The sequence below is a fragment of the Dunckerocampus dactyliophorus genome, chromosome 1 (assembly GCF_027744805.1).
Source record: "Dunckerocampus dactyliophorus isolate RoL2022-P2 chromosome 1, RoL_Ddac_1.1, whole genome shotgun sequence".
Taxonomy (NCBI): domain Eukaryota; kingdom Metazoa; phylum Chordata; class Actinopteri; order Syngnathiformes; family Syngnathidae; genus Dunckerocampus; species Dunckerocampus dactyliophorus.
The window spans coordinates 41,929,147-41,941,412 of NC_072819.1; positions in this window are offsets into that span (position 1 = coordinate 41,929,147).

The window sequence follows — 12,266 nt, forward strand, 5'->3', positions numbered from 1 at the left end:
GAATCAGGTCTTACTGCGCTTACTGTCTGGCAGTTTAAGGATCGAGTCAAGCCAGCTCATAAATCACAATTGCTCTAGTAAGCTTAGTGACTTACCTAGAACACAACAAGTCATCCAGCCACACGTACCATTCTCCTTAGTTTAGGTTTTCTAGCAAGCTGATTATTGGCATAAGGGTTGCTCGCCCTTGTAGTGAGAGCGCACTTGAGAGGTGTGATAGAGGTAAGTGCTATACATGACCTAGTCTGAAAGCATCAAGAAGAATCATAACTAGGGATGGCCAATATTGGCTTTTTTGCTGAAAACCAATACACTAAGTCCCCAACTAATGAACACATTTGGTTCCAGATGACCGTTCTTATGTCGAATCGTTCTTAAGTAGGGGAAAAGGTAATATTACCAATGATATAGGTACTACATGTACGTGTGTACATACTGTATACAGTATATGTGTATGTATGTAAATATGAGTTTGGATGCAGTAGTAATATTAAACGAGGATAATTAATGAAAAAAACAATAATAAAAGTGATATAATAATATGTAATGATAAATGTTATTTACCTTTGAAGAGGAGTGGTCGAGCATATGTCGTGGTGGAGGAGGAGGAGGAGTTATTGAAAAAAAGGACAAATGGTCGTCGTCCTTAGACTCTTCTAAAAGAGGTAGTGTTCTGTGGGTGGTGTGGAATTAAGCAGGCCTATTAACTCTTCATAAACTTTAATCACACGCTCTGTCCGGGTTGTATAATTTAGCTTTTCATTTATCTCCCCAGCATCTAACTCTTCCTCTGTGGGTCTCATTAGCTCAATGCCTTCCTCTGTTGGTCCCATTAGCAGTGTCACAGTGCCCTCTACTGGTCTAGCATGTACAGTAGCAGTATAAATACTGATTGAGCGACTACAAGGCCAAATAAAATAAAATATAGACCAGTCGGCTTGTGTTCGTATCCACGAGTGTTCGCTAGTCGGTTGTTCGTAAGTTGGGGACGCAGTGTATGCCGATATTGCCCAACTCTCAATTTCCGATTCAACCGATACCGACATGTGTCACATCACATATCTTTTTCTCGAGTAAAATTGTTGTAAAGTAACAATACTCTTAAATGAATACAGTTATTCTGCATTACTCGCTGGTAGTGTCTTGTCTGTTGTTATCTACCTATTACGTTGCTGTGTGATGTTTTTTTAACTCTTTCTTTTAAAAAAACATTGGGCCTCATTCACAAAACGTTCTTACGCACAAATGTGTTCTTAAAGCCTTCTTACGAAGATTTTTGGCATTCATGAAACGTGTTCTTAACTCACAGTTCTTAGATCTAAGAACAAATTCTACGAACGCTCAGGAGGACTCTTACGCACAAGCAAAGCTTGCACTTTCAATGCGCAATCGCCCTCATGATGGATTTTGCAACCTGATCCCAAAAAATTAGGCAGCGTCTAATCAAATGTAACCACAGAAAAAATACATTGTCACACACAAACTATGTATTTTGACTTTATTTTTCCATCATGATTGTGTAAATATTTTCTAGAGTTTCCGAAATGGTTTGGTTTCTGATTGATGGCCCACCTCCCGTTTCCTCCAGATCCCAGTCCAATAATTTTTTTGAGTCTATTTTAAGTCAAAACACTTCTTTTTAACTTCTGCGGTGGTGCGTTTCTCCGTGGAAACGGCATTTATGTTTCCTGCAATGGTGCTCCATGCCGACTCTTTTTGGATGGCCTGATGACCGGTGGATACACGTGAAAATAAGGTGGTCTTGTGTTCGCTCACTCCTTGTAAAAGCACCTCTATTTCAGTAGAATTGAAGTTTTTCTTTCTTTTCTTTCTTTGTTGTCCAGCTGCTTCTCAGTCTTGCCCTTGCGCGTTGCCATCTCCGCCTCCAGCTGCTTGTTGCGCACGGCACATTTTTGACCTTATATAGGAAATAATAGGCGGTGACCTATGCAAATTAGGCCTTACATGCACGGGCATCGCAGTTGGCATTCATCAACCTAAGAACACCGGTGCGAACGATTATCCCTACTTAAGAACGTGTCGTGAATGCGGTGCAGTTTCCAACCCGCGCCTTCTTAAGTACACTTCTTAAGAAGACTTTTAAGAAGATATTCGTGAATGAGGCCCATTGTGAGTAAGACTAGTGTGTGGAATGTTGCCCAAAATGCCCAAATTAAGCCTTCTGTCTCATCAGCCAACTGCTTTGTTTACCCGTTAGCGAGGCGCTTATGGCGGAAAGGTACAGCAGGTGTTATGGTGTGCGCGTGGTGGACCACAGAATGCAGAGGCAGGAGGAGCGATTGGCAGTCTTTGATGGCAAAAATAAACAGAGGCAGCCACAAAAAGGGAACTAATGGCGCTGCGGACCCAAAGTAGCGGCGCCCCAGCAAAAAAAGGTAAAAAAGGTCACAAACACAAAAAGACCAACTCGTAACGAGGACCGGGACAATTGGAGTAACCCAGAAGTGGAGACACCAGCTCGAGAAGTGCAGAAGAGGCTGGAAGGACCTGGAAGACTTGCTGTGATAAATGGAACCATGAATTCTGCTGTCTACCAAAAAATCCTGAAGGAGAACGTACGGCCATCTGTTGGTGACCTCAATCTTAAACCAACTTGGGTTCTGCAGCAGAACAATGATTCAAAACACACCAGCAAGTCCACCTCTGAATGGCTGAAGAAAAACAAAATTAAGATACATCTGTGTCACAATTATACTATTGTGACACAGCAAAAAAACACTACCGGTACCCTCAAGGTGCAAAATTCAAAGATAAGAAAACAACTCCAATTTTCCACCAAAAATGCAACATGCAAGATGAAACACACAAGTATACTTTTTAAGTAGCCAGCCAGTGGCAATAAAAACACAAACCTAAGCATACTGTTTACATAAAAGATACAACAGATGACACTGCGTTTTTTCAGGAACTGAAAGTGGTGACTCAGGGTGGTAATTATGTGACATTATAGAACAATCTTCTGCTATTACAAAAACAATATACTGTAAGGTGTGTACTGGGTGTGTGTTCAGACCATATCTTTTAAACTGTATAATTAACAACTAATGAATTTGTTTGTACAGTGACATAAGGTGAGGTTCATGTTTGGTGAGGCACTGACTCTTTTGGAGGTTTTTTTTTATGTCAATCCAGGTTGCTCATTAAGAGGATAACAAGAAAAACAAGAGAATAATTAACTTTTGTTGAAAAAACATCTTCAAATTGTTTTGAAATACTTCTTCATCCCATTTTTTTTAATTAGCTGAAAAACATTTGTGTTGTTACCTTGTATCTGTATATGAAGTACATGCAGCCTTTCCTTCTCCAGGAAAAGTTCCGATAATTTGTTGCACAAGCCTGATCACCTCCTGGTGAGCATGGATATAAAATCCTCCATCTTGGCGGTCAAATACATGAATTCATTCAGCCGAGCATAAAAGTGTCTAGAATGCGTTGTGACTTTTGCTGTCAAAAAAAGAAAAAAACTCTGGCTTTGCTTCTTTGTGAAGAACAGCAGTGACAAGCACCTTCCAGCTCATGCTGACCCTTTCAGGTTGCAGCGGTACTGCAAGTGCCTCCCGTATGACATTTCTATGTATTTTATTATCCAATTATCAAGAATAATGATGTCACACTTTCATGAAATACATGAAACAGGCTGTAGAAAGTCATGGTGTACAATAAATGTTTCTGTAACGTTACATTATTGGCGACAAGCTGACAAACACAAACTGGCAGGCGCCATGACCCAACTCAGTGTGCAGTGGTTAGTAGGTAGGTAGGTAGGTAGGCACACTTGCAGCAGCCTCATTTGATCAGAAGGAAATGTGCAAATTAAGGGATTTTTACTCAGGAGAATGTTAAAAAAAAAATTGGATACAGAAAACACATTATAGTAACACATACTGTACAGTTCAATAGACAAATATTCCCGCCAACCACACGCTCCTCGGAGCAGACGGCACAGCAAGTTGTCCACAAACTGCCATAGCCAAAATTCTCGCCCTCTTTCTTCGTAATCTGCTACGGCAGGATCATTTGGTTAAGAAATTATAGACTCATTTCGTTGCACATTCTTTACTTCCACACGGAAATGGGTGTGATGTCGTGCTTTTGCACATGCACATCACTTCCCGGCCGCTTTGCGTTCACATTGACAAGTTGCATTTTTTGGTGAACGATGATTTTAATGAACGACCACGACCAAATGAACGACCACATAAAAAATCTAATTTCCACAAAAAATCCGAATTGGGCATCACAGGCTGCAGTGTGAACATAGCCTTATAGGTGGTCATTGAAGTATTGGTGAAAAAAAACATATTAAACGGTGTTCTAAGACTTTTGCACATTACTGTTCATCTACTTGGTTTTGTTTGTTTACTGTCCAATGTAGACAGTAAAGTGAGTCTTTACTATCCTGCATTTTTGCATACTGCAATAAAAAAGTATTGCAAAAAAGCAAAGTCACCAAGAATTAATCCATACAGGCTTGCAAGCTTCAATTTCCTTTTTTTTTTTTTTTTTTTTTTTTTTTTTTTTTTTCCCCCTGTCCTGTCCAGCCTTTAAAGCAGATAGAATTGTATACCTAAATGCCGTCAAGTGCTCAACAGATTTACTCTGCCAGAGAGAAGTGTGATATACACTTCCCCTGTCATACAAAATTTATTCGACCTTGATGCTTGTTATAAAGCAAATTTGGAGCGCCCGGACCGGAGCAGGAGGGGACAGAGAAGAAGAGAAAAGGAAACGGGGGGGGGGGGGCGAGAGGGGACAAAAACAAAAAAAAGAGAGACAAGAGACAAGGACAACAGCAGCAACAACAACAATTGTGACAGAACAACAGAAACATACCGAACGACATCAGCAAATAAATGTCCGTGACAACTATAAAGACGAACAAGGATAAAGGACAAATCAATATCAACAACCACAATGACAAAGCTGTCAATGACAATCAGACATAATAGCAGTCATGAAATGATGACCTATGACAGTGATCACAATGACAATACTGCATTGAAACAGTCGCACACAATAGCAGTCATGAAATGATGAATTATGATAGTGATCACCATGATAATACCGCATTGAAACAGTCACACATAACTGTAGTAATGAAATGATTATCCATGATAGTGAATAGAATCAAAGTTACTGTAATGCACATCATTGTAAAAAAAAAAAATACATATACACACATATATACATACATACACATACATAAATACATATATACATATATATATATATATATATATATATATATATATATATACACATATATACCGCACATACACACATATATATATATAGTCATACTGCTGAAATCACCGTCGCTGTAATAAAACCAACAACATAATAACACCCTGGATAACTCAGTGAGTAATGTGGGGAAGTACGTATGTACTGTGAGTGTGCATATGTACAGGTATCTCTGTATGTAAGGAAGACTTCATATATATATATATAAAGGTGCAGGAATGTGTGGGCGTGTGATTGTCACTGAGAGTGCATGAAAGGAAAGGGGCCGCCTTCCACCTCCCAGAGAGCCCCGCCCCAAATAGCAAGGCCGGGCCCCGGCCGCCAGAAGGCCACCAGGCCCATAGGGGCAGGCAGCATAAAGATCAGTGCCCCAAGAGCCAGCCCAGAGAGCCCCCCCCCCCGGGAAGACCAGTAAGGGGCCGAAGAGAGGTAATCCCAGCCAAGGACAGGGCGCCAGCGGGCCGGAGGACTGCCAACCCCCGAGACCAGCGAGAGATCACACCCCACAAAGGCAGACGGGTACCGGGGGCCACAAACCGGCAGGCCCAGAGACGCCTCCACAGCCGGAAAGAAGCCCGCCCGCGCCGGAAGCGCCAATTCCCCCCCACCGCCACCCCCACCCCCAGGGAGCGGAGCCCGGCCCGCCCCGGGCCAACCCCCGCCCGACCCCCGACACAGGGCCGCCCCGCCAAGGGATGCAGGAGGCACACCCTCCACCCACCCGGCGGAGGCACGGGCGGCAGAGATGTATCGCCCAGCACCTGACCCCACGGAGCAAACCCCTGTATGCCCCCCCCCCCCAAATAAATAACTAAAATAAATAAATAAATAAAAGCAAGCTTCAATTTCCAAGATCACAATGAGATAGCAGGCCGCACGGTGGTCTAGTGGTTAGTATGTTGGCCACACAGTCACAGTCTGGAGATCGGGCTGACCTGGGTTGTATTTTCCCAGGTTAGCATGTTCTCCGGGTACCTCCCACATTCCAAAAACATGCATGTTAGGTTAACTGGAGACTCTAAATTGTCCATAGGTATGAATGTGAGTGTGAGTGGTTGTTTGTCTTATATGTGCCCTGCGATTGGCTGGCGACCAGTCCAGGGTGTTCCCCACCTGTCGCCTAAAGTCAGCTGGGATCAGCTCCAGCATGCCCCCGCAACCCTAATAAGGAGAAGCGGCATATGATGGCAATTTTTTCAGAATGCAGTAAAGTTAATTACCTGTGTTTAAACAGGTAATTAACTCATTTTGACAAGAATGCTGAGCCTCCTTAAAAATAATATAAACAGCCAACTTCCACACCCAGTCAACCGGTATAAATATATGAAGGACTGTTATCCACCATTCAGTCAGCTCAGAGACAAAGATTTCTCTTTGTTGGTAAGTAAAATGACAACATGCATTATTTGTTCATTATCATGCATTAAGATATGTCATATTTTCTTCTCTATACTCCACACTGAACTTGAGCTGAAACAGCTACTGTATGTAATTATATGTTATATAGGCAAAGCAAGCACAAGAGCACAATTCGTACAAAAGATAATTCAAAGTGCTTTATATAAAAGGAGTGTAAAAGCGCTTCATAAAATCATGACATAAAACAGAAAATCATTACATAAAACAATTAAAAATGAATTAAAAGTGACGCGTGCAGATACAATACTTTCAGTTGTCATATGCACAGTTGAACAGAAGCGTTTTCAGCCTGGATTTGAACATTGCCAAAGTTGAGAAATGAGGATTCTGGAAGACGCTTCCATAAAACTGAAACGCAGCCTCAACGGGTTTAGTCCTGACTCCGGGGACCCGCAGGAGACCACTCCCTGAGATTCTCTGAACCCAAGATTTTAACCATTTGACAAGTGGGCTGTCAAATGATTAAAATGTTTAATCAAATTAATCGCAGTTTTGGAATTAATTAATCATGATTAATCACCATTTGCCATTATATCATAATATGCCCTTTTTTGCAGAAAATGTGTAGCTGATGTGTCACTTTCTTTTATAATGCTATACTGTAATAAATCTGCACTTTTTGATATATTTTTTTTATCGTTCCAGATGCTCTTTGGCCACTGAATAAATCTTCACCCACTATCCCTATTAAAGTAAGAAAAGCATCCTTTGCCTTTTTGCCCAAATGTTACCTATTTTACCTATAAAATATTTTGTTTGCTAACATGACAAAACTATTTTAATATTTTCTTTCATCTTTACAGCAACAACATGCAGAAGCTTATTCTTCTTGCAGGTAAGGTGCAGAAATGGTTTTGGTTAAGGTTAATCCGAAATAGTTTTGCTTGTAAAGGAATCAAATGAAAACATTTCTGATGAATTATGTCATTTGAAGGTCTCTGTGTGATCGCCGCTCGGTTGGGTAAGTCTTGCAGTAATTAGTAGAACAATGAACAAGTCTTTAAACACTAAATGCACTGTAGTTATCATTTTTAAATTGCACAAACTGGAATGTACCATACCATATCCATACTCTTTGTTTAATACCATCCGTACAGATACAAATATGTAGCTTCTTTCATCTACTGTTCTGGGTAACTTTTGCATAGCCTTTTTTCATGCGTTTTTATGCTTGAGTTCATGCTTTTTTTTGTTTTTGCTCATTTTGTTTGTATACTTTGTATTTAAATCTATTTACATGGGTCTATACATTGTGTGAATATCACTGCTGTGACGCCCTCATTTCATAACATATATCTATTTATTTAGTTATCAACTGTACTTAAACAGCTTGTTCCCTGACTTACAGGCTCGAGTGAAAGACTGGTGTGTCACTTTAACAGCGGCACAGGCCAGCAACCAGCGGACATACCGTTCGGTATATTACAGCTCATCGATCCCGATCTGTGTACTCATGTGATCTATAGCTCTGTCATCACTGACAAAGGAGGAATACATAACATTCATTATCATGACCAAAAATTCAAGGATTTCAATGGACTAAAGATCAGGTCAGAGCTTGTGCATACACATTTTTTGCTGAGGATTTTGTCATGTTGTTTCCTGGACATATGTTCAATAGTAACAACTAAACATGTATGTGCCAACAGCAATCCACAGCTTAAAACCCTTCTGGAGGTGAAGCTGACACTTAGCAGCGATGTGTAAGTTTACGATGTAATACAATATGCTATCATATAGTTTTAATGCATAGGCTTTGTTGAAGAAAATACTGTACAACACTACCCATCACTACTGTATTGCATGACACATGACACATCATCCATATAATATGTGAGCATATGATTTATTTATATCACTCTACATGAGCCAATAATATTACAAAAACATCCTTTGTGCAACTCATTTTGTCGTACCACAGTTTGTAAAGAGCACTTGTTTTTCCTTACATGATAAGCACACAAGCAAGCAGCATAAATGTTATTACTTCTATAATCAACACCCTACAACAATACGGGTTTGACGGGCTAAACATCTTCCGGACAACGGCGACGGACTCACACTTCTCAAACTTCATCCAGGTATGTTCTTTCAGATAAAGTACGTATTACTGTACATGTTTATCCAAGACTTCACAATGCTTTTTTATCGTATAGAATCTCAGGCTGGCCCTGATACATGACAATCTACTGCTCACTGCTACTGTCTCCGCTGACCAATCAGTCATTTCTGACAGTTCTCAGGTCATCGAGATTGCCAAGTAAACACAAATGTCACTTCCACGTGATTTGTACAATTTGCTGCTTGCATGCTTTCATCAGCAAGAACTTTTCTGTTTTATCAGCAATGTAGACTTCTTGAATGTGATGACATCAGGCCTTGACCTTAACCCCAGCAACCCAATTTTTCCCAACGTGGTCAGTTACAACCAGCTCCTGCAACTATATCTCTGTCTCTATCTGATGGCATTATTACCGTTTAGGTCTTTGCTTTCTTTTTCCTAAACGTTTTTCCCATATTTTAGCGATTCGCAATGGAGTCCTGGGTCGGCAAGGGAGTACCAGAGCAGAAGCTTAACTTGGGAATTGCGGCATTTGGACAAGTCTTTACACCTTTCTCCCATGGTTTTCAACCAGACCAAACTCTTAAACAGGATATCAGGACCGATTACAAGGTAGGAGAAGAGATCAGCACCAGCTTCCATTATAAGGACTGAGTGTGCATTACGTCAAAATGTGTCTCTTCCTTACAGGTGTGTTCAGGCCAGTTGCCCAGTGCTTGGGTTGGCTATGACAGCATGGAAACCCTAATTGAAAAGGTACAGGTCACCTGGGCCAAACCCAAAAACCTGAAACAAAGTGAAAGCATTGTATTATTGCAATGAACCGATTATTGGGGACACGTGGTTGAAAATTTGCATTGGCAAAAGACTTAATGGAAAATATCTACCTATCTATTACAGCGTTCCCTTGCTCTATCGCAGTTCACCTTTCGCGGATTCACTGTTTCGCGGAATAATTTTAGTGCTTCTTTTTTTTAATTATGAACGCAGTTACAGGCCGAGCCTGGCCCTTTAAGAAGAATTGCATTGTGGGAAGTTGAGTGTTTCTCTCTTCCCTCTCTCGTCTGTCTGCACCGCCCATTGTTTTCCGCGTCCTGATTGGCTGTAGACTATTGTCAATCAATCCACTTTGTGCCACCCTACCGTGTCTCCTGTGTCACTGCTAGCTTGCTTGCTTGTTAGCTTGTAAATTAATCTTCTTAACAAAAACGCGACAGCACAGCGTAACGGCGCCAGGACGAAAATGCACGGTCACATGAGTGAAATATGCGTGAGTGACTTAATAATTTCTTGTGTCCGACGTTTAGGTTGATCATTAAAATTCAAAGGAAGGTTTGAACTTTTTTGAGAGTGTTTAAACAAGAGAGAAATGTGAGAAAATGTTCATGCCTGTCTGAAAAAAGTGTATAAAGTGTATGGTGAGGGGTTTTACAGCCTTAAAACATATATAATCATTGTAAAAAACAAAGTTGGCTACTTCTCGTATTCCACTTATTGTGGGCTATTTTGGAAACCTTTGCACTGCGATAAACGAAGGAACACTGTACACCTCGTACTCAGCTGTGCCTTTCATCTGGTCACCTAATTCCCAAACAACTTCAGGGCCTAATAAGTTTAGATTCTTTTGTCCTTGAAATTTGTAGTTAACCTTTTTCTCTATGGGCCATACAGGTTGCGTATATATGGCATGAAAAGTTTGGAGGAGCCTTTGTCATGCCGATCAGCCTCGATCAATTCAGTGGGACTGACTGCAATCCAGGTGTACATGCTGCCATCCAAAATCTGCGTTTCGTGTTGGCTATGAATCCTTGAATTTGGATGATGATTCATTTTGTTCACTTGCTTACTACAAAGATTTGAAAAATAGGGCCTTACTTCATTGTTATAAAGAAGAAATACAACAGTTTGGTGGTTGAGGGGAACATGAATTTGTGACTTGCTCTTTGGCTACGGAAATAGTAATAATAGGGGCCATGTTATAAAACCAGCAGTTACTGTATGCACTGTACACATTTATGACAGTGGAATTGTTACCTCACTATTTTACTTTTTTTTTTTACTTATTTGTGGTGTGGTGTAGGAGATAATTATATGATGATGCAGGTGCGTTATTGTGACTACATATCCATCATAGCAGTGACACACATCAGACTGCATTTCACTGATGGTTCTTGGTTTATGAGGTGATTGTGGGTAACCCCAAAAAAATAATAAAATGTGTCAATAACTGACACTGAAATTCAACAATGATTGTTGTCAGTCTCCTTTTGCATTGCAAAAACAGCACATCTGCAAAGAGAAGCCTGTGTTTGGATGACCCCTTGTGGTGACTGTCGTTATACCTAAATATGGTAAAACATGACTACTGTACACATTATTTTAAAAGTGTCCATTCAAGCTAGTGCAAATCCAAACTACTTGCGCAAATCCCAATTTGGATTGCAAAATCTTTATTTATATGCATGTCTATCAAATAACGCAATCATAAAATATGATGACACATGCGTATGTGGAATGATAGACATGGAAATAATGCCTGAAAAATGTCATGAAAATGTATTGAGCATAGTGTTAAAAAAAAATACCAATGAGACAGTCCAGGGCCAAATCCTATGTTGTAAAATTAATAGCGAGCCCACAATAAGGATTGTCTCACCATTAAAGTTTTACAACTGACTTTATATCACCAGCCAAATTAGAAACAAGCAGATGGAAGAAAAAACCCCATCAGTGATCAACTCAACACGAGGTGTTTACAGCTCTGTCTTGTGAATTGTACCACGTACGTGACAAAACAAGTTTACCTAGTAACTTTAGATACGAGCTGAGCTGAGGAAAACCTAAAACAAAACCCTGTCCGGAGTGGCGGCAGTGACCAACGCGACACGAGTCGTTTTCAACTCTGTCTTGTCAAATGCACCGCGTGCATAACGAATCAAGTCTACTAACTAACTTTAAATAGAGAATGTGAGCTGGAGTCGAGCCAAGCAAGCAGAGAGTCACTGTCTGTATTGTGTTTGTGTGTGAAAGAGTGAGAGGCATGGCTTCAAAAATGCATTATCCGCAACGAATACCCATCTAAAATGAGTATCCGGCTCGTCCCTGGCACTCAGTGAACGTACTGAGTTAGATCATGGCGCCTGCCAGTTTCTCATGTCGCAAATAATATAATGTTGCAGTTTTTGCAATTTATTATACACTATGACTTTCTACAGCCTGTGTAATGTCTTCAATGGAAGTGTGACATTATTATTTTTGCTAATTGGACAATAAAATGCATAAAAATGTTATATGTGGAGGCGCTGCAATACTCTACTCATCCTGAGGGGCTGGGATGGGGAATGAGCTGGAAGATGCTTGTCACTGCCGTCCTTTCATAAAGAGGAAAAGCCAGTGTTGTTGTTTTTTTTTACAGCAGCAGCGCACCAGCTGGAGAGTACCCAGTCAAATGCATTAAAGATATTTTTATGTTCTGCTGAACTAACTGGAATGAATGAATCCCCTTGCGGGTTGCTGTCAC